General features: G+C 48.0%; 1 protein-coding gene and 1 pseudogene across 1 annotated transcript in view; one reads left to right on the forward strand and one right to left on the reverse strand.

Moving 5' to 3' along the window:
• Positions 1 to 22,341, forward strand: part of SUSD4 (sushi domain containing 4) — a 132,431-nt gene that overhangs the window by 36,330 nt on the left and 73,760 nt on the right. The gene's annotated exons all lie outside the window — the stretch shown is intronic.
• On the reverse strand, positions 1,744 to 5,000 carry LOC134390926 (ATP-citrate synthase-like; annotated as a pseudogene).

A 22,341-nucleotide genomic window follows, 5' to 3' on the forward strand; every position in this document is an offset into this window, starting at 1 on the left:
AGAGCAATTCCAACAACCCTGCCCTGAATATTGGACGGCCAGAGGAGGAAAAGGGCTGGGGTGTCTTAGTCCTGGTTCTAACACCTACTGTGAGACCATAAGCAAGTCGCTTAGAGTCATCCCAGAGCCCCTGCCTCCTTCTCCATGTAACAGAGGATGTAAGGACCCAATTGGGAGGAATAAGTGAGATGCCATCCCTGAGGCCCTTATCAAACACGAGGAGTGAGAAAATGAAAGCTGCTGTTACTGACAGTTGCACCTGGACATCCTGACATTGTGATGATCACGTCCAGTAGCAGCGGTGAGAAATTTTCTTTAAAAAACTTTTTTTTGAGAGAATACTAATTGCTAATGGCAGATGACATTACCCCTGTAGCGTTCTGTCCCCCTCCAATCTTGAGTACAGAGGAAGATGTTGCCTTTGTGGACAAGAGACTGGAGACAGCTGCTGAGAACTCACTTCTCTCTGCTGTGCACCGGAGTCAAGCAAGAAATCACTCCTCAAGAAGAGGCATTCTCAGCAAACGGGCACTTTCCAAGTGACTAGAGGGTTTGACCAAGGAGACTTGGTAAGTAGGTGCAGCATCTTCCCACATTTATGATAAGGCCAGCGTCAGCTTCCTGTGATAGGGCTGTGCAGGTGACATCAGGCCCAAGGGTGCCGGGCAAGGAGAGGATCTGCTCACCACTCCTGGGCTCTGGACTGCACCTGTGTCTGCTGTTTTCTACATGCACAGAGGCTCCCTATGGGCCAGCAGTGGCCCCTTGCCCCTTTCTGAGTTCTTGGAACTATGGAGTAGGCAGGATCTGGGGCGGTTTTCGGGAGTTCCCTCAGCCTTGTGGCCCAAAGTGTGGTGGGGTCATACAGGTTTGAACCATATACAGATGCTCCTCGACTTACAATGGGTGACCTCCCATTAAACCCATCACAAAATATCGTAAGTTGAAGATGCATTTAATACGCCTAACCTACCAAACACCATAGCTTAACCTGGTCTATCTTAAACTTGTTCGGAACACCGATATTAGCCTGTAGTTGGGCAAAACCGTCTCATACAAAGCCCATTTTATAATACAGCATTGAATGCCTCATGTAATTCATTGCATGCTGTACTGAAAGTGAGAAGCAGTGGTAGCGCGGGCACTCGTGGTTTCTACTGAGTGTGCATTGCTTTCCCACCTTTGTAAAGTTGAAAAATCATTAATTTGAACCGTCGTGGGCTGAGGTGTGTCTGTGATAGGAGGGTGATTTTCTCTTGTTCTCTGTGGTGAAATCTTAGGATGAGTTAAACCTTGTTTGCAGGAAATTGTGTACAGTGATGAAGCTTGGTATGAATTATGAATTGTCTTTCCTTAGAACTTGGTAGAACTAACGTAACTTCTGAAATTAATCTCCACGTCACTCTTGCTGTATTTCTCTTAGAGTCATCTCTTTTCTGAGTTATTTCTCATGACTAAATTCAAACAAATGATGGTATTATTTGGGAAATTTTTAAAAATTTATTTTAATTTTTTTTTCACAAGTATTGTCTTGGTGTTTATTTCTATGCTTATAAAAAAAAGTATTAAGCTTCTTTGTATGGACTGAACGGGGGTTAGCCTGTGGGTGTTGGTCTTCGGTCCCTGCACACTGGTGGCTGTTTACGTTCCATGCTCATCCTATAGCAGGCTCCACTGCCAGCTGTGTGCACACTATTTCCCAGGGGAGGAGTCCCTGTCTTCAATTTACTGTAGTAGTGTTCCCAGCTCAGTTACATGCTCATGTGTTCCGGAAGAACATATGAAATATCACCCCACGGATGACGATACAGCCCCTGCTTCAGCCTCTTCTGATCAGGATAGTGTCCAATGAAGCCCATACTCCTTCCCAGCACAAACATGCCACTGAGGGCTCCAATGTCAATATATGCATCCGCTTCCTCCTGAGTAAAGGACCCACAGTTTCTAAGCATGTCTACAAATGCAACTCTGATTAAGCCATCCACGTTCAGGATAAGATTTGGTTTCTTTGAGGTGGTAATCTTCTCCGCTTCCAAAGCATAATCGAGCAGCGGGGTGGCAGGGAAGTGCTGTCTGACACAGTCTTTGAGGATTTGCACTCGCATGTCTGGGTTGTTTATCGATTTCACTCGGTGACCAATGCCCATGATCAGTTTTCCTTCCTTCTTCATCTTGTTCACAAACTCCATGGGGATAATGCCACTGTCAAAGGCTTTACTGAACATCTTGGCTGCTGCATCCAAGGCACCCCAAACCAGTTCCCAATGGGGAGCAGCCCCGAGGTAAGGCTAGAGACCAGGTCCTTTTTAGCCTATGCACAGATGATGGTGTTGTGAGCCCCAGAGATGGCTGGCCCATGATCAGCTGTCACCATCAGACACATCTCAATAAACTGGCAAGAGTACTTGGGCAGCGTTTTCTGGAACCAGAGGAGGCCAAGGACCTCAATGATGCCCATCTCTTCCTTGAAGACCTTGGTGATGGGAATGCCGGCATAGATGAGCTCCTGTCCTCGCTCGTCGCAGATGCTGGTCATGAACAAGGCAGGTTTGCGGATCAGACCCAGCTCCCTGGCCCAGGAGTAGTCCATGGGCACTGTTGGGGGTGGCACCTCCTGAGCAGGTACAATGACTCCATTGGCCACAAGATCTTCATACACAGACTGGATGATTTCTTCAAGCTCATCGAAGCTCCGGGATACAAACACTCCTGCTTCCTTCGAAGCCTGGTTCTTGGCTACCGCAGTTTCAGTAGCCCGGCTGGCACAAGCTCCAGCATGGCCAAACTGGAGCTCAGAGGAGAACGTGGTGGCCCAGGTCCCAATGCACCAGCAGACAGCAGGCTTGGTGATGCGGCCCTCCTTGATGCCCTGGCAGATCTCATATTCCTCAGTGCTCCCTATCTCCCCAAGAACCACAATCATTTTGACTCCTGGAGTGTCCTAGTAATGTAACACATGATCCATGAATGCTGAGCCAGGGTACCTGTCCCTGCCAATGGCCACACCCTCATAGATGCCATCTGTGGTCTGAGAGATGATGTTGTTGAGCTCGTTGGACATGCCTCCAGAGTGTGAGACTTAGGCCACACTGCCTGGGTGGTACAGTTTGGAGGCCAATATGTTATCCAGTATCCCACCTGTATTTCCAATCTTAAAGCACCCAAGCTTGATGCCTCCAACAGTGGCAGGTCCAGTGATGGTCATGCCCTTCTGGTCTGCTTTCTTGATCAGCTTTTTTGTGAGGGCCTTAGGGATGCCTTCAGCTATGATGGCAATGGTCCAGATCTGGGCATAATTCATGGTCTCCATGGTGCTGTCATAAGCAAAGTAGAGGGAGGCAAAGTTGATTAGCACATCTACCTCTGGGTGCTTCTTCATGGCAAGAAGTGAAAGGGTAGACCATGGCGGCCACCAAGGGCTTGTCTCGGGAGTAGACGTAGTCGAAGTCCAGCATGCCTTGTACAGCCTGGGTCTGCATGCCCCACACAATGGCCTTGGTGTGGCAGCTGAAGAGGTTGGCACTCTTTCCTTGTAGGGATCTTGGACTTGGGACTGAATCTTGTGGCATGGCAGGCTTGGACTTCTTTGCAGGTGCTACCTCATCAGCCCTGGATTCAGAAAAAGACACTGTCCTGCTGGGGGCTGGAGTTGATGTGCTCCTGCTGGCATTGAGGAGGAAGTCTGCAGTGTGGGCCACTGTGGGTGGCTGATTGGGGATTGGCTGGTGGCCCAGGGCCATGCCCACAATGGCCGGCATGTAAGTCTCTGTACCAAAGACGTGGATGGGGATCCCAGTGGTCCTCCCAACTTCTCCCATCCCCTGTAAGCCCTCCTGATAGTTGGGGCCATCTCTTTGGACAAAGGTCATGACCTCATGCTCCTTCAGGGGGCCTTGATAATCTCGAATCACTCTTACAGTGCCCTTGAATGTGACTGCCACATTGGTGAAGTCTGCAATGCTGCCTCCAGTGATGAGGATCTTGCCATCTGTGTTCTTCTCTCGGGTCATAAGGGAAAGGATCATCTTGGCATAGTCATAGGTTTGTTGCTTGCTGGGGGCACCCGAGTACTGTCCATAGTTTACCAGCTCGCTGACACCCTCTAGATCACAGATGGTATCACTGTACTTGACAGAGGCACCACCCCTGGCCACCATGGTCCAGATCCTCCCCTTGGGGTTCAGCAAGGTCAGCTTCAGGCTCACCCTACTTTTGGCATCCTAGTCTGCCATGTAGGCTTCCTCTGGGTACACCTCCCACCCGAAGGGAACTCTATTTCACCCCACTTCACTTTGCACATGTAGTCTGCTGTGGCATCCACCTTGGCTGCCAAGTCAAGGACGTAGACACCATCTGTGGTCACTACAAGGGAGTTGATCTCGAGGTAAGTGAAGTACAGGTCCTTGTAGAAATTGAAGCAAGGCCAGAGATAAAACTGGCCAGAATTTCTTTCTTGTCTTCAGGGTCGTGGACCAACAGGTGTTTTTTGATGTCCTCAGGATTCAGCTTCTCATCCATGCCAACAAGCAGCTTCTGGGCTTTGGCATCCACATCACCTACATCCATCCCCTCCTCATGGTGGAACAGGACATAGTCACCTTCTCGGGTGGTACAAATGCAGACATAGAACTCCTCCGCCTGATGGTGCGGGACGAAGGTTCAATCAGAAAGTTCTTGAGGAAGCCTTTGGCCTTGCCACCCGTGGCCTTCTGCCCCAGCCATGGCTTCAGCCAGGACTTGACCCCATCCAGAGTGAGGTTGACCCCAGCTAGGCCAAGCTTTTCACAACGTTTGATCAGCTGGTATGGCTTGACTACCACACTCTGGCTGAGCAGCCAGGGATGGTCCTGCAGCAGGTGGGCCCAGTCTGTGTCTGGGGTGACCCGGGCATACTTGAACCAGTTCTGGATGGCTGAGGTAGTACAGATGTACTTGTAAAGGAGTTCCTTGCCCATCTGCTCTGAAATCGCCTTGACTGACATGGCTGCAGAGAGACCTGCTCTACCTCTCTGTTAAAGCCCGTGTGTGGCACTCCCTCCACAGGCCCTGACTCACTCCCCACGACCTGGAGCACTCCAGCCTCTAAAAATTTATTTTAATTTTTTAATTTTTGTCTTTTGGTGGCTGGTTAGTATGGGTATCTGAACCCTTGGCTCTTGACCTTGGTTACAACACCACGCTCTAAACAACTGAGCTAATTGGCCAGCTGGGAATTTTTTGTTGTTATTGAAAATATTTTAACGCTTGTATATATTTGTGGAATACAGTGTGTTGTTTGAATACATGCATGTGCTATATACAATGACTTACTTAGGGTAGACAGCACAGTTTTGTACCCATTAGTCCACTTCTTCTCCTTCCCCTCATGGGCTCTGGTAACCATTGTTCGACTCTCTACTTCTATGAAAACCACTTTTTTTTTTTTATATTCCACATATGAATGATGTCATGTGGTGTTTGTCTGTCTGTGCCTGACTTACTTAACATGATAGTTTCTAGTTCTATCCATGTTGCTGCAAATGATTGGATATCTTTTTTTTTTTTTATAGCTGAGTAGTATTCCATTGTGCATGTATGCCACAGTTTTTATCCATTCATCTGTTGATGGACATTAGGTTGCTCCCATCTCTTGGCTATTATGAATAGCATTGTGATGAACATGGGAGTGCAGGTGTCCTTTTGACAAACTGATTTCATTTCCGCTTGGTATATACCCAGTAGTGGGATGGCTGGGTCATAATTTTTTATGACTATATTTAGTTCTCTGAGGAAGCTCCATACTGTTTCTCACAGTGGCTACACCAATTTTCATCCCCATCAACAATGTAGGAGATTTCCTTTTTCTCCACATCCTCACAAGCATTTGCTATTTCTGTCTTGTTGATAATGGCCATTCAATGATATCTCACTGTGGTTTTACTTTGTATTTCCCTGATGATTAGTGATTTTGAGCATTTTTCTATGTGCCTGTTGGCCATTTGTATGTCTTTTTTTGAGAAATGTCTGTTCAGGCCCTTTGCCCACTTTTAAATGGGTTATTTGGTTTTTTTGCTGTTGAGTTGTTTGAGTTCCTTATATATTCTAGATATTAGCCCCTTGTCTGTTGTGTAGTTTGCAAACACTTTCTCCCATTCTGTAGGTTGTCTCTTCACTTTGTTGACAGTGTCCTTTGCTATGCAGAAGCCGTGCTTGCTGGTTCTCCCCGTGAGGGCCTGTGTCCCCTTTTTACTCATTCACAGAGGACCAGTGTCAGTCCTTGCCTTCCCACGTGCTGATGTGGGTGGTCTTGGCAAGCTGAAGCAGGTCTGCAGGCCACTTTAAAGAAGATTGGCTGCCCTGCTGGAGCTGGGCAACCATTAAAGGTCATCTGGAGGTGGGTCCTGGAAAGGGAAATGACTGCATTTCTGGACAGATCTTGGGAGGGGCAGGCAAAGTGCAGCTGTCTTTTATTGATCCAATGTCTTTGGAGGAGTGGAATGTTCCATGGAAATTAATTTTTCATTAGCTAAGTTTTAGCCCTGTATGATATATATATAAATATATATATATCATGACTGGTAAGGGGATCGCAACCCTCGGCATGGTGTTGTCTGCACCACTCTCTGCCAGCGAGCGCACCGACCATCCCTTTATAGGATCTGAACCTGCGGCCTCAGCGCTCCCAGCGCCGCACTCTCCCGAGTGAGCCACGGGGCCGGCCCTGTATGATACATTTTTTTAAGTAACCATTTTGGATGTGAATCCTCCTAAAAAAAATATTTCCCTACCTTCTTAAATAGAGAAATGTCTTGGGTCTTCATTATGAATAGTCACTGTTATGTGATTTTATGAGCCAGTGACAGTCTCAGGAGCCATTTGTCTGTACACTGAATGGCCCCACAAAGCTCTGTCTTCTTTACAGTCCTTTTGTCTCTGATTCTCTGTTCTGGTTTCCTTTCTCTTTGTGGCCATCTATTAGCTGTCACTTCTTCCTGTGTACCTAAGCTCAGTTCACCTTCATAAGCATTTACTGCATGCCCACAGTGTGCCTAACACTGTACTGGATATCAGAATTACAAATGGGATGTGGAGGGACATGGGGAGGATGAAACTTATGCATTGCACCCAGACATTCCAAAAAAAAAAAGTGTGTCCTTTAATTCCTGTAGCTTTTCATGTGGCAAGGAAAACCCCTGCTGCCCCAGATACTGAAAGACCCTTAAGTGTAACTCCCTTAGGCTAAGTTAGCCGCTTCAGGTAAGCTCAGTCTCTTTTTGGTAAATGTTTGGGCAAATTAACTCCAGGTGCAGACTTTCTATCTGGGCTGTTCCCGCCTTCTCAGATGTTCTCTACTCCCCTTTCTCCCTACACAGATCTGGGGAGGGAAGCCTGGATGTCCTCGTGGCAATGGGGAGGGCTGTGCTGGCTTGAGCCCTCCTCCCGAGCCCTGCCCTCTGGCTCCTGGGCATCCTGCTGGCATCCAGGGCTGCTGTGACTCTTGGTCTTGAGGTGTCCCCACACAGCTACCTATCCACTGTGCTCTGATCTCTGAGTCTCAGCCTCTTTCTCCATCCTGTCCCTGGCCTGGGTGGTCCACCTTGCAGTTCAACTACAAAGCCCCTTTTCTTGTCTCCACAGCAGCCTCATGGCTGGGTCACTGCCTCTGTGTCCTCAGCCCCTTTACATGTGTCTCACTGGATCCCTCATGCCACATGGAAGCCGGGAGACCCCATGCATCAGAAGCCTGCACGTCACCATTTCCTTTCTGCTGTGGAGTCGCATGTTGGTGCTGAGGCACTTGCAGGGTGGTTTCCTGTACCCAGAGTCTCAAAGGGATGCCAGAAGCGAGGACTCTCAGCTTCTAGCTTCTTCCCTAACCTGACTTCTTCCTTTTTTCCTCCCTCCCTGCCTCCTTTTCCTTTGTCCTCCCTCATTCTGAGGGTTAGCCTGGGAGAGGAGACGCAGGCACACGTGCCCCCGTGGGCCTCCGCTTTGCTCTTCCCCAGCCCCGCCCGTGCAGGCAGCAGCGCGGTTTGTCCCTAGCCCACAGCGGCAGCTGGCAGCCTCGCTGTCTGCCATCCTTCCCTCTCTGTGGCCTTCTTCGCTGCTCTGCTCCTCTCCTGGGGGAAAGGCTTAGCTGTTTTGTGTGAAGGCTGCAGGGAACATGATTATTAGGGAATGAAAAATATGTTAGTTTCACATTTTCAAAATTTTCACACTATTCCTGTTGCATAGACATAAATAAAACATGGTCTCTGCCATGATACTCAAGTCAAGGAGACAGATTCATGACCAATAATTTAAAAATAATTTGTAAATGCACAGTTCTCGTTGCAGTCCTCTGCTCCCTGCCTCTCACGCACACACACGTGTATGCACAGTCATATGCACGTGTGCACACACACCCCGGGCCACCTACCCTCCTAAGCTCCTCCATTGTGTCATTTGCCACTTCTTATCTGGTATCACAGTTACTTGTGTACAGATTTTAGCTTCTCAAGGGCAGAAGCCTTGTCAGTTTTGTAGCACTTGGCACAATGTCCTAAATTCATTAATTAAAAAAACAGTGTGTTACATCCTTCCTATGTACCATGCTCTATGCTTGACACTGAGGTTACAAAGATAAATAGAACATGAACTCTTAGAAACTCACAGTCTGAATCAAGGTTCTCAACAGACTTCAAGGGGTCTGTGAGCTTCGATGAGAAAAGAATTACCTTTCTATTTTCACTAATCTGTAACTGATGTTTAGCATTTCCTTTACTTATGGAGCTAGGGAATTGACCAGAAAAAATCTCAGCAGTACCTGTGACTTTGACACCAGTAGAAGTCACAGATATTTTCATATCACTTACAGTTGTAAATATCTCAAAATATCATTTATGTTCATCAATTAGGGTAATTATTAGACCCAGCAGTAAATCTACTTGATGTGTTAATAAAGTAGCATATATGTTACCGTATCACAGATCTGGTTTTTAAAAAAATATTTTGATAACTGTATTCAGTATGACCAGTTTCCTTTATAATCCTATGCGTTTAATTTTATGCATTTAAAGACATCATTCTGAGAAGAGCTTTCCAGCAGTCTGGGTCAATGGCTTCCCCAGGAGACACCCTCTTACGCCATTGCTGGGCCATGTGCATGACCCAGAACACACAGATTCACCAGATTGCCAGAGGGACCCATGATACAGAAAGATCTGCAGCACCCGGTCTCATTGGAGCCACAAACACATGATTAAATAATTCCAGCTACGTGGTAAGTTCCATGCCAGTGGTATGCACATGGCCTTAGGGAGGCGCAGAGGAAGAAGGGTGCCGCTGGAGAAGCCAGCAGAGCTTCCCCGAAGAGATGAAGGGCAGTCAGTAACAATGACAACAGTCAGCACGTATGGATTACTTACCACGTGCTGGGCAGAGTTCTAAGTGCTTTATACACACTATCCCCTTTAAACCTAGTAATAGCCCTGGGGGTAAGCACTGTTAGCTCCATTCTACAGATGAGGAAAATGAAACCCAGAGAGGTTAACTGACTTGCCCCAAGTCGTACAGCTTGAACTGGGCTGACTCAGAGTTGCACAAGGATGCTTTTCCCTGCAGTGTGTGAACTGCCTCCCAAAGCGTTCAAGAAAAGCAGAAAGGATGTCCCTGGGGGGGGGGGGAGCAGCCCCGTCTCTGCTTTCCACTGGCCGTGCAGGGTCAGTATTTCTTGCAGAGGGTGGGCAAGTCTGGGGCAATGGCCTGATCAGAACAAAAGGCAGCTGTCACTGACAAGGCATCTGCGAAGACCAGGACTCTTTGGTCTGGAGAGGTGAGGCGTGAGAGAGGTCATGATCGAAATCGGTAAACTCATGTCGCATGTGGAGTGAGAGGCTGTTAGGATGAGGGGTGCCTTTGAAATAGAAAAGGTAAGTTTAGGAAAATCTTGAAGGAAGTGCCACTCCACATGGAAGGATGTGTGCGGTTTAAATGGTTCCAGAAGGAGTTAGGGCAAATGTATGAATGGCAAAGTTGTTTGTGGAGCTGCGTCCATGACTTGGGGCACAGGCCTGTGGAGATGAGAGTCTGTCCCAGGACAGCTGTCTCTGAGCTCAGGGCATCGAGCAGGGAAAGATACTCGTATGATGGTGGTGCTCCAAGACCCTCCTCGGACTGCACGAGAGCGAGCTGCTCTGCCTGGGTGAGGTGCAGGGTACCCAGGGCTAGATCCTGCAGCTTCCCAGCGTTTAGACTCTTCCTGCCTGTCTGCTGCCCCTCAGTCTGTTCCACTCAAGGGAGACGTTTGTGTTAGCAGGCAAACCCGTGTTCAGCCACGTGTCTGTGAGGGCCCCTGTGGATGTCCCGGGAAGCGGAGGACATGGCCACCCTATGACTGCCCGTGTGGAAGGAGAGCAGCCAGCTATGAACCAGAGGGAGCTCAGGTCTTGGTCTAGGTGCTGAGCACATTTCTGCTCACAGGTACAGGGCTTCCTATGGACCATCTCATCCCCACCTTCCCTCCCCTGATGATGACATTATAAACAGAACAGGGCAGACACCCTGTGAGGCACAGCCATCTATTTTCGATGTGCGATAGTTATTGAGATGGTGGGGACAGAGAGAGAGGAGATGAAAATTGCTTTTCCTGTGTTCACCTACATTATTTTTAAAGTTCTACTTTAGAACTCCTAGAAGAAACCATTAAAAAGAAATCTCTTCTGGACAAGGAAGGACAGAGCGAGGCCTGTGGAGGGCTCACTGTGCTTCGGGCATTGTGCTGGCTCTTACTTGACCTTCCCTTAGTCCTCAGCACAGCTCAGCAGGTGTTCACCTGGTTCTGCCAATGAGAAAATGCAGTCATAGGAGGAAAGCAACTTGTCCAGCCAAGACCACCTTGCTAGTAAGTGGCAGAGCTGGATTTGAACCCAGATCTAATAGGCTTGAAGCCTTTGCCGTTCCCACCATCACTTCTGCAAAAAAGGAGGGGAGAGGGCATGTCTAAGCATATTACACCTTTACTTTCTTTGCTGGTTGGAAATGTCAGTATGAAACTTTTGATTTTATTGACAGACATAAAGAACCATGGGTAAGATTCAACAAGAAGAAACTGGTCCCTAGAAAAGAAGTTGATCCTGTTGACAGAGCAGCTTTATTCCCTCCTTCCAGTGAAGATCAGACTGGCCTGTGCTCACCGTTGTTGCACGTGTTGGTTTGTTGGTGATTTTCAGTGTGTGTTTCAGGTGGATGCACATGAACAGCTGTGGAGTGAGAGGGTGTCTCGTGGGGAGGTTGTTCACCCAGCCTGGCGAGAGGGCAGAGCCTGCGGGGCTCATTAATCTTGCATTAAGGAGGCCAGGCATTAAGGAGCTCCTGGTGCAGTCAAAGCAGCTCAGAGCAGCCACAACCAAGCAGATCTGGAGCAAGCAGTCTTCTTGGCGTCATGAGAAGCATTGATTTGAGTTTTAATAGTAATAACACCCTTCCGGGAGTAAAGGAGAAATATGAGCTATTAGTGAAGGCCACTTTTCCTGAGGACTTTCTAAGAGACTCAATGGAATTTCAAAACAAACCTTTCCGGAACCAGGTTGAGATACAGGAAATTCCAAAGACTGTGCCTCTGTGGAAGGCTTTCCTCCTCCTGCCTACGCCTGGTAAATTACTGCCCCGGACTGGTCCGCACTGCTGGTCTCCTCGTCTTCTCCGGGCCTTCCTCCTCTCCACAGGCACATCTCCCTGCCTCAAACACCCTTCCTCGCCTCCTTTGGTCAGCCAGATTCTACAGTTCAAGGCCTCTAGAGGTGGTCGGTCACATAGGGAGACAGGAGGTCAGACGGTCCTGCACTTGGGTCCTGGCCCTGTGACCTACTAACTCTGTGACACTGGGCAGGTTACTTAACTTCTCTGAGTCTGTTTCCTCGGTTGTAAAATGGGTGTGTGGCCATGAGTCCCAGCTCAGTCTCACTTCTACCCTCCCCTGGGCATGGCGCTGACCTGGCAGGTCTGTCCTGGACCTGGCAGAAGTCTCCTTGAATGGGGGCTTGAGGAGCCTTCTGGGACAGACTTATCCTCAGAGAGGAAGGAGGCAGGTCGATGGGTTTGTCCCATGGCAGTTATGAGGGTTAGGAGAGAGTCCCAGTCCTGCACAGGGTCTGTCCTAGCTCCCGCCATTGCCCTTCCTCCAGGCTTGCATCTGGCCAGGAGCTCAAGGCTGAAGGAGCTGTTTCCAGTGCTTTCCTGTAAGCCATGGGATACAAGGCAGTATTATCTTGGCACCCCATCAGAATGATATAAAAAGGAAAGAAATTCTCCCTCCCTTTTCCCCAGAAGCACTTGACCTTGTGCCTGGTGACTGGGTGCTAGATAAATGCACGAATGAAGTCCCTCTCCATTCCCACCCCCCTATCTTTTTTGGTGCTTAACATTTTTGTTAGCCATTTTGGGTTTCAGTCACTTCCATCCTGTCACTCTTCTTGCAAGCCCATGCCACACCTCCCTTAGTCACCTTGGTGCCCTTCCCTCCAGGCTTTGCATACAGGTATTGTTAACATCTGGAGCCACTTTCCTCAGGTGGCATGGTTGGAAGTACTTCTTGACACTTTTGAGTCCCCTTTTCTCTAGGGTCTCACTATAGAAATAGCCCTGTTTTTCTTTGACCTTTTGAAAACTGCTATTGTAAGCACAGGCTTTTAAGGCAGAATGTGTACGTCTAGCATCCTCTTTCCAGTCCTTGCAATCAGGACTTCTAATCAGGAGTCTCTTCCTCCTAAGGGCTGGTAGCTTTAACTTTGACATCTAATTCTTGACACTCAGGATCAGGTAGCCAGGAGCAGCTGCCCTAGTAATCAGAGTAATTGTTCTCTACGACAAACTTTCTTTTAATAGCAGAATTTTTTTTCAAATAAATTTTTACCTGGATTGCCAATATAAGAAACATGAAACAAGTGGTGGTGCCAGAGCCCCACCCCCAGCCTCTGCTTTTCCGTTGGAGGCAGAGCCTGAGACCACCCGCATTTTTCTCTAGGAGAGAAAGTTCAAACAGGTAGGGAACTTGTCAGACATTCTGCTCAGAGAAGATTTCTGGAGCATTTCAGAATCATCTTCCTACTTTCGAAGTCTCTCTGCCCCACTCATTTCTCCCCTGGTCTGTAGGCCACAGCGGCATCACTGCCCCTACCATGCAGCCCACCCAGTTCTCAAGACTAGAACAAGTCGTGGTTCTGCTGGCTTCAGCCCTGCTGCACCCGCTGCGCTAAGCGCAGATTCTGCTCACTTGACATTCATCCAGGACTTGGAGCAATATTTCATTCAAACCTCAGCACGCTACATGGCGGGTATTGTTTTCCTTATTTTGTCAGTCAGAAGACCAAGTTTCAGAAAAATGAAAAGGTTTAGTAACCAGCATAAAGTCACAAAGCTAAGTGATGGTAAAGCCAGGGTACCCTGAGTTTTCTGATCCAAATCCAGATCTAGGTTACTCATCATGTTACCTACAAGTAAGGGGAGCACTGGGGTCACTCCCAAAGCAGTGTCTCCCCAACAAGGGAAAAGGGTCATCTTACATAGCCAAAGTTCCCACCCAAGTTCCTATTTAGGTCTTGTCATGTAAATGAAGGATACAAGCTTGTTTGGTTTGGATTAGTTGACTGTGGGACATGGTTCAGTGGTCAGTTCTAAAGCCAAATTTGCATTTGAACCTGGGAAGGAATGTGGCGTTTGGGCAACAGTGGGACCTCAGGAAGTTGTCACATGGGCTAAATCATGAGCTCTCGGCTAGTGCAGGTTACAGTCCGTAGGTGGTGAATTGAGGCTTCCAGCTATGATTGACTCATGAACAGGGACAGGTAGGTTTGGAGATACTGGCTCCTCCTTGGCAGATATTCACCATAGTTCATCTCTGTGGCCCATATTTGAGTTTCAGCTGATTTATTTTGAGGGCGGTGTAGTATTTTATGGATTATGAATTCCTGTCACCTCCCACAACAACAGAAACTCACAACAAAAGGTTATGACTGGTTCACTTCGTGTTTCAGACCTTTTAGCAGTGGAGAGCACCTTGATGTTTAGGAGACCCTGGACCCAAGGTTGCATTCACTTCTGTCATTGTCTTCTGCCACTTTTGGCCCTGAGAGCTTGCTCTGCAGTTCTGACACTGACTACCAGAGTCAGCGCAGGCTCCACCAGCACACAACCCCCAGCAAGACTGCCCTCACTAGACACCAGTCACCAGCCCTGGGGTCCCAGGCCACCTGCACTTCTGGCCAGCTGGCTACAAATTCAGGGGTTTCTACCACTTCCTCAGGTTTGATGATTTGCTGAACAACTCACAGAACTCAAAGTGCTGTGCTTACAACTACAGTTTTGTTATAAAGCATACACATCAGGACCAGCCAAAACAAGAGACACAGAGGGTGAGCACTGGGATGGAACCAAATGCAAATCTTTTGTGTCCTCAGGAGGCATCACCCTCTGGGTACATCAGTGATATGCTAACCAGGGATGCTTACCAGAGCTTCAAGCTTCAGTGTTCAGAGTTTCTGTTGGGGTCCTATTACGTAGACATGTGGTTGAGCTCAATCCTCATCTCCCCTCTGCTCATAGGAGGTCAGGCTGACATCACATGACTCAAAGTGCCAACCCTCTAAGCATGTGGTTCCTCTTTCTGGCATGACCAGCCCCCATCCTGAGTCATCTCTTTAGCTTAACCTATCTGGGGATCACTGAGAGTCACGTCATTAGCATAACCATCAGGGCCCACTGTGAATAATAAAGACACTTCTATCACTCAGAGAATTCTAAGGATTTAAAGGGAAACTCCCAGGCACCAGGGACAAAGGCCAGCCCAATTCTTTATTACAGAGCAGGCTCTATTTGCTCTTTGCTTCTGCCCACCTCCCCAGCTATACTTTCTCTGCATGGCATCTGGATATCTGTCAGAAAGTGGCTATGACCTGTCACCAGGTAGCATTACTGTGTTCCTGAGTTGAAAATGGCCTAGGAAACACTCTGTTTTTTATCCTCTCTTTCTTTGACAACATGAGCAAAAATGTAAAAATGTAGGAATTTACCTTGAATGTTTGAATGAGAGAGCCCAACCTCTAGGGGGCACCTCTGTGATTCCAGTGAAATCTGCTGCCCTTGCACCTCAGTTTACCAATCTAGGTCATTCTCAAATTGCATTTGAATAGCCTTTCAGAGTTTTCAAGTACTTAGGGATCCTTGTATCTGGGTGACCCACAACTCTGAGAGATAGACAGGGTAATTCCAGATCCCTCCTTTTTTGGCTAAGATAATGAGGCTCTGGAAGCTTCCATAATTTACTGAAGATCATGTGTCACCGGGGTGATGGAACCCGCCCAGCAGTCAGGATTTAGAGCCAGGTGCTCTTTCTCTGGCAGCAGCCAGAAAAACCCCACCCCCCAGAGGGCCTGAGTGATTTGGTACAGATCACTTTTTTCCCTCATGCAGCGTTGAGGCTGAGGCTGCTTTTAGTTCCCAGCCTATCCTATTTGCCAGCTAATGAGACAAATTGTAGGATCCATAAAAAATTAAATAGCAGCTGCTTCATTTTCTTCCTATCGAACTTTGAAATTATGATGACCTCATTTGCATGGCAGCTCAAGGTTTGACTGTCTGGGCCTGCAGGATCCAAGAGTGCTTAAATTTAACCAGAATCATATGTTTTTTCAGATTGGCTGTTAAAAAATATTTTGAGAACCATTCATGAACAAAACCATTTGCCCTGCAAATGGAGCTCATGATTTCTGCTCACCCTGTTGGCTGCTAATTAATAATACCTTACAGGTGAAGATATTACCTGCAGCTTCTCACTGGAATAATATCTGAGATGAAATTAGAAAATGAATTGAGCTTAGAGCATATCGTCAAACAGCCGAACTTCAGAGCGTGAAGTGCTTTCAGCAATAATAGGAAGCCAGTTTTACCTAAGTCCTTGGCACAGATATTTCTGTCAGTTTTTGTTTCCTGGCCTATAATGGTAGTTCAGACTGCCCTTTGACATTAGAGAAAGGAACACTTATTTGCTTCTATGTCATAGAAGTGCGATGATTTTATAATATTTTGCAAGAAAAACAAACAAAAAAACTGAGCCTATTTCTGAGTCAAGAATCTGTTTGCAGTTTTTTCCTTGCATTCATCTTAAATTAACATCCTCATGTTGACTGCTTACAAACACCCTCTACTTCCATCATGACTGTAGCATGCCATTTAAACTGCATATTAGGACAGTAATCTGCAGGTAAAAAGGGTCAATGCTTTGATGCCCTTTAGTGACTGATTTTTTTTTGGAAGCCGACCCGCTCACAGCACAGTCAGCCTGGAGAACATCCGGCATCATTTGTAGCGTTTCCCTTTATCCTCCAGGTAGTGTTTAGGCTAAGATCAGGGAGAAAGATATTTGTTTTGGGAACTGGTGGTATTTCGTCAGCCTGTTTCTGATTTACAGTCTTTCAAATCTACCAACTCCATTGACAGCATATTTATAATACAGTGTTTCAGAAATTAACTAGCTTCAGATAGGATGTAACGGTTCATTATCACTGCCGACCAGACCGCTGTTTTTTGTTCGCATCTTTCTGTGCTGTTTCTCCTGTCTCATGGCCCCTGCCTGGCGTGGACACCAGTTGTGGCTGGCATGTGAGGAGAGGCTGTAATGCACAGGGCAGCTGCGTGCTGGCCACCAGTGCTGCAGAGCAGCAGCCGGGGGTCTGAGCAAGTGCCACTCCTGGGGCAGGGAGATGATTTAGGGGAAGCACTAGAGGGATGTTGTGTCATTTGCAGGTGCCTCCATTGCATTTAATACCCACCAAAGCAGAGCTAGTCCTCTGCGCCACGCTCCTCTGGAGGAAGCTTGCTGTTTTGAACCTGTCGTGTCTGCCGCCGGCCGACCCGAATAGCCCTAGCCTCGTTCCTTTTGGTGGGCGAGCGAATAGCCCGGTTTACTCTTTCCCTCCAGTCCCCTTTGGAAGGATACGGGGGAAGAGAGCCGTGAAGAGAGGTGAGCACAGTCACTGGCCCCAACCAGCCTGGTTTAAAGGACACTCAGACGTGGTGGGGGTTCTGTTGAGCAGTTCCATTTATTATCACACAAGCACTTGCTTTTAAAGGCAAATGGGGAAAGGAGGTTTTTACATCCTCCAATCAGCTTAAAGGTTACGAGAGCATGCATCCTGTCTCAATGCCTAGCTATTGCAACCTCGAGCGCAGAAGCGCGTATTTGGCTAATAAGGGCCAAGGCAAGGTTCCCGCAGACACTCCCACCCTACTTCCTCCCGGTGCTGTCTTAGGCTGCCACGTTAATTCGCCCTTGTGGGCCCATAAGGGCGCCGCTTGTAATGTCACTTAAGGTTGCGTTAGTTTTTAAGGCCCGACATCTCCCCCTTTTTGTTTTAATAAGGCAGCTGGAGGCGGCTAACCTTCCCAGCCTCACCTCCATTCCCTCTGGTGGCCGTGCCTGTCTTAGGTTGTTTCCCTCTGGAAATCTTACCCGTCATTGACTATCCAGCCAAGTGGGGGCGGGACGGAGCCTTATAACTTGGTGTTGATTTTTTGAAGGGCCATATTGGGCTTTCATTATGGGCCACCTCCTCTACCACCTGGGTGAGCATTACGAGAGAAGTGGTGTTGCACCTTATAAGGGACACAACCTGGCAAATGGCGTAAGACCCCAAGATGATTAAGACAAGGAAAATGGCTATAGGGGGCCCGCCAGGGAGGACAGCAGGGTGGTGAGCCACGGGGAACTTGAAAGCCAGCTTTGGAACCAATTACTATTGGCTTCTCGCTCTTTTTTTTGTGCTTTTCTAGCCCTTCTCTAAGCTTAGCTAGGGAATCCTTGACCACTCCAAAGTGGTCGGCATAGAAGAAGCACTCTTCTTTGAGGGCAGCGCATAATCCTCCTTGCTGTAAGAACAACAGGTCTAGTCCGCATCGATTCTGTAAAACAACTTCAGAAAGTGATGTTAGCAATTTTTAAAAATGTGATACAGACACCTCCAAGCGGCCAAGATCTATGTCCACTGCCTCCCTAAGGGAAGCTACCTGTTGATGTGCCAAGGCTATTCCGGCGTTCCCGGTACCCGCTCCAATAACTCCCAAGAGGGTTAGATGGCCACCGCAGCTGCCCCTGCAGCCCGCTTGTTTTGGGTCTGCTTATTTCGGGTTTGGGGGCGGTGAGATTTGCCACAGTGCTGCAAAAGGGTTTGTTGGCACCTACGCAGGAACCTTTGCCAAGGACCCACGGGAAGGTGAGTCCGGGGTTGGTGGCATTGGGCAACGCTACTGCTTGATTTATCTCTGCCTGCACATGGCACTCTTCTTTAAAGAAGGCACAGAACTTGATCAACAAGTTTGGGGGGAGGACAGCTTTACAGAGCATTTTCCAATCTTGGGTTTTGTGGGGTTGGTGCACTAAGCCCTGGAGGATGGTTTCTGCCCATGGGGAATTGGGCCCATCCTCTGCGACAGCCTTTTTCAGCTCTTTAAGGTCATGAACTTCCCAAGGGTCCTTTTTCCAATGTAATCCTTTTTTACATCAGGGGCAAGGTGTGGTAGGGGTTTTTTGCCTTTAGCCTTGGGACATTGGCTTTTAAAATGACCTTGTCTTCCTCAACCAAAACATTGTCCCTTGAAGGGTGGGGAAGTATTGTTTCCTGAGGGGATCAGGGCGGTAAACGCCTTGAAGGCTTCGGTTAAGTTTTGTGTCTGAGCCTGCAAGGCTGAGGATAAAGTCCTGGCCTCAGCAACAGCCTTTTTTAGTTCTTTTACAATGTTGACTGGATAGGCCTGAGGGGCCGCTTCCCCCCATGGGCTGCGAAGGGCTGGGGGTTCCCAGCGAGCCATGACAGGAAAAGCCTGCGGCTCTGCCGGGGGTGTTTTTAAAGGGGGGCTAGCCTCCTTCACTTCTTCAGGTGCCGCTTTCTCTCCTTCGGCTAAACTTTGGCGGGGTGAGTATGCCGGGAGAGGAGGGTACACGGTAGGGGCATAGGTATCACTCAGTGGCTCAGGGCCTTGCATTGGCAGCTTTGTTTCCTTTTTTCTCTCCTCATCCAACTGCGCCCAATCCCTTCTGCCCCTTCCTGATGCTCGGGACGGAAGCAAAGCTTTAGGGCAGAGATGGTTGGGTAGAACCCTAAGGGGGCGTCTAGCCCGTAACTAATCTCGTTCTTTCTGGCCAGGGTCTGAGCCCGGTCCCAAGTCTCATATGAGAACAAGTTGGATGAAGGTGCCCAAGGGGCTACCTGCACCACATGACGCCAGGCATTGGTGACCATGGAGTCAGATATTTCTAGGCCTTTGCCTTTTAACATGTACTTTAGAGCCTTGCAGGCTGTCTTGTCACTCTTTCCACACACGCCTCCCATGTTGCCCCGTGAGGAAGGGACAAAGGGAGCAACAGGGCAGAGAAGTGCAGGGACTTCCCCCTGTTATGGTACTCACCCTGACACGCAGGCGGATTACTTCCCGGTGACTACCGCGCTTGCAGGGGCCACTCCGCTGGTTGATCACCCTTGGTCGACCTTCTTTCAGGACCGAGCAGCCGGGGGCCTCACTCGCTCGCCTTTCACCCACGAGTTTTAAAAAACGCCTCACACGGGGCACCACTCTGTCGGGTCCACCGCCGGCCAACCCAAACAGCCCTAGCCTCGTTCCTTTTGGTGGGCGAGCAAATGGCCCGGATTACTCTTTCCCTCCGGTCCCCTTTGGAAGGAGACGGGGGAAGAGAGCCAGAGCCGTGAAGAGAGGTGAGCACAGCCGCCAGCCACAACCAGCCCGGTTTAAAGGACACTCAGACGGGCGGGGGTTCTGTCGAGCAGTTCCGTTTATTATCACACAAGCATTTGCTTTTAAAGGCAAATGGGGAAGGGAGGTTTTTACATCCTCCAATCAGCTTAAAGGTTACGAGAGCGTGCATCCTGTCTCAGTGCCTAGCTATTGCAATCACACAGTGTTCACGAGCGTGGAAGCACGTATTTGGCCAATAAGGGCTAAGGCAAGGTTCCGGCAGACACTCCCACCGTACTTCCTCCCGGCGCCGTCTTAGGCTGCCACATTAATTCGCCCTTGTGGGCCCATAATGGCGCTGCTTGTAATGTCACTTAAGGTGGCATTAGTTTTTAAGGCCCGACATGAACCTTCTAGAGATTGTGTGTGTCTGTGGAGGGCCACGTGGGCTGTTTCTCACCTACTCCCAATTTAACAGTCCCATGCTGTTAGAGTTCACTTTTAAAAATTTACATTTGCTTCTTGATTATAAATGTTCATTGTAGAGAATTTGGAAAAAATAGAAATGTATAACGAAGAATATAAAAATCACCCATTCACCTTCAATCCCAAATAACACAGTTAATATTTCAGTATATTTCTTTTCATTCTTTTTTCCTTGTACACACATCCTATTTGTATATTAAAGAAAATCATGTTATATGTTTTTTTTTTTTTAGTTTATATATATTGGGGAATTGTCCCATAATCATTAACTTTTAAGATTAGAAAATCTTCAAAACACACTTTTAATGGTTTCAGAGCATTTTATCATGTGAATAGATCATTAACAATTATTTTGGTTCAGGTGCTTCATGTACAGGTGCTCCCAAGAAAGTACTACCTGACCGACATGTTTGGGAATGGGTGCTATGAGATTTCATACAAGGGTTTCCAGTGGAAAAGTAGCAGGGAGTCCAAGGTGACAGCCTCACAGCAGTGCTTGCGTAAGAACTGCAGCTCTGGGCCCCAGAGGCTGGCTCCTACCCACAGCAGTGTCCACATTCACTGATCTCTTTGTTTGGTTAAGGGCATCATCCCGGGGTTGTCCCGCCTAAGGAGAGGTATGGCCTTGCAGGACCATGGGACCCAAGAAAAGATAAGATGGGCAGCCTTTCCAGGCCTGCACTCAAGAATGTCCATCTCTAGCTAATCACCAATGGGCCACAAGCAAGGACAGCCACCTGTCTGAGGCACTCCTGCTGCTGTCCAGCCGTGGCCCTGGAGTGCTTGTGTAGGTCAGATGGTAAGACTCCGCCACGAAACTCTGGCAGAGTTGGTGTGGAATCCTACAATAGTATTTCCAAAAGTTTGTGGAAAAATAGAACTAAAAGATATACTAATCTTTCCATGAACTTTTTGAAGTATCCTTGTATAAGCTACATGGGTCACATGGGAGAAACCATATTACTCATGTTTTGTGAATGATAAAATAAGGTTAAAAAACTCTCTACTAGTCAAAGATACGTCGGGCAGTTATCCAGAAAGACTAGTCCTTTGGCAGAATAAATCTTGTCCTCAGGAGTGACTTGCGTCCAGGCCTCATGCACTGCAGAGTAGCTGCTATGGGGGGCTCCTCCCTGTCCACATCAAACTCACATACCAGGAATTGGGCTCAATGTGGAGCTCTAGAGGCAAGAACTGCCACCTTCCTGTATTTCTCTGGGTTAAATGTAGTCCAGTCGGCATCCAGGGCGCTGCTCTTCTGGGAGGGCTCCGGGTGCCCCCACAGCAGTCACTCCTACTCGTGAAGCCTCCTCCCCAGTCCCGAGCCCCACTCCAAGCTGAGCCTGTGAATAGAACCTATGGAGATCCTACCGTTTCCTCCTATCCCTGGGGAAGCTATCCAGGGCCTCTGCGCTCCCCAGCACTGGCCCCGTTTTGCTTCCCCCAGACTAAGCTTCTTTCTGCTCACAGATAACTAATAATGAATAGGCAACAGCTCAGTGCAAGGTGTAAATGGGGTGCTTTGCAGCAATTCAAAAGAAGAGGCTGTGCTACTTGGAATGGTGTGCAGAGATTTGCAGGGTGGCTGGGGACAGCGTGCGCCTGTGCTACCTCTTTAGTTTTAATCCCTGCTGCTCTGTCGCAGCAAGCTTTTAAAAAAATGTCTTATCCTGCTATGCTCTGAGATGATTTATTGGAAGAGGGAGAAAAACAACAATCTCTTTATGCATCAGAAGAATAGTGTTCCCCAATTTTTTTATAGTCAGAAAAGAACAGTATACTTTCTGCAAGTGTGTTTGAACAAATTCATGTAGTCATATGAGAAAATCCTTTATATTTCATCCTTATGTAGAGAAAATCCTTTATACAAGCATACTTCAAAAAGTGTGTGGAAAAATAGAATTAAAAGATAATACAAGTCTTTCTACAAACTTGTTGAATACCCTTGTACTTCATGATCTCTGTGCATTTTCCTGGAGATACATGTTGGTCATGGGCTGAGGGACAAGTGCTGTCAGGTCAAGGAGCCCGTTCCAGAAGGGGCAGAGTATCATGTCACCTCTCTGGGGTTTGTTCTGTTGCCCTCAGTGTAGAAGGAAACCTGGATCAGGGCTCTGGCCCTATATTTCAGTCTCTCTCCTCACTTAGAGCTGC

This window comes from Cynocephalus volans, chromosome 11 (assembly GCF_027409185.1).
Source record: "Cynocephalus volans isolate mCynVol1 chromosome 11, mCynVol1.pri, whole genome shotgun sequence".
Classification (NCBI taxonomy): Eukaryota; Metazoa; Chordata; class Mammalia; order Dermoptera; family Cynocephalidae; genus Cynocephalus; species Cynocephalus volans.